The 1,046-nt window shown below is 38.1% G+C and overlaps 1 protein-coding gene across 1 annotated transcript in view; it reads left to right on the forward strand.

The window, feature by feature from the left end:
- Positions 1–450: 450 nt before the first annotated feature.
- The window catches only part of LOC102211435 (formyl peptide receptor 2-like), an 11,686-nt gene continuing 11,090 nt past the window's right edge, over positions 451–1,046 (forward strand). Inside the window, exon 1 of the mRNA XM_005745209.1 lies at positions 451–512. The gene's annotated coding sequence lies outside the window, so the exon portion shown is untranslated. The remainder of the gene's footprint in view (positions 513–1,046) is intronic.

Genomic DNA, 1,046 nt, shown 5'->3' on the forward strand with positions numbered 1-1,046 from the left:
TGAACCAGTCACGTGGTACAGCCGGGCAACGAGGCTTCGGACGTCATTTTCAGCTCCTCCCATAAATGAAGCAAGCCTCGAAACGTGCATCGCGGAAATGACCCCTCAATTACTCAATACCCCTCAATTATTATTTTTCTGCATTTGGGTCTTAATTCTGCAACCTCTGACATTATCTATGCTTGGGCAGCTGTGTGTCTGACAATCAGGGAGGTGGCATGAATGTGGTTGTAAACAGGAAACAATAAAATAAAACAAAAATGCTATGCATGCAGAAAGAAAGGTCTTTTATGTGTTCATGTCTTTAAAGGACGATAAAGAAAAACACATGATGAGAAGAAAAAGAGGAAGTGGTGTTCGTGTGTATAGTACACAAATTTGACAGAAAGTAGATAACAGCCAAACTTGATGTAACCACAGCACAGATGAACATGAGTGTGCATCTCCACTTCTGCCTCTGTTCACTAAGACTTAACCAACGCCTCAGCTCTAACATCAGTTCAACATTTCAGGTACGAAACTTTGTCTTGGTCAGATTTCTCAATTTTTATTCCTCCATTAAGACAAATACTTGCTACCGTTACTGTAGGGTTTATAAACAGTGAGTTTTCCTGCCTTGTTCACCTGTTCAAAATAATCCTCCTCTCTATGGTATATCAGAACAATGATGCTCACCGTGAGCCTAAACTAACCAAAGAAGGCATTGTGTTTTGTTTGTTTGATTGAAGTCCGGTACACATTTAATTGACAGTAAGTTAAAAAGAAAAAATAGAAAGATATGAAAATTTTCACTGTAGTTTAACGGAGACCACAAGTCTCTGCTAGAAGATTTTGAGGGAAGAAAAAAAAACACTTTGTCGGTACATTTGCTCAGTCACTTATATATTGTTACATTGATGAAAGATGTCCAAAAATAACTTATTCACTGAAAAATATTTGTGGACACTACATTTTTCCTTCCTCAAAACTGTAACAAAATCCATGGAAAATGACAACTGAGAAAATGTCATCAGTTGGCCAAAGAACACGAGAAGCGCGTTACTGGA

Source organism: Pundamilia nyererei, unplaced genomic scaffold, assembly GCF_000239375.1.
Source record: "Pundamilia nyererei isolate P.nyererei 1_Seehausen unplaced genomic scaffold, PunNye1.0 scaffold00155, whole genome shotgun sequence".
In the NCBI taxonomy this organism is placed as follows: Eukaryota; Metazoa; Chordata; class Actinopteri; order Cichliformes; family Cichlidae; genus Pundamilia; species Pundamilia nyererei.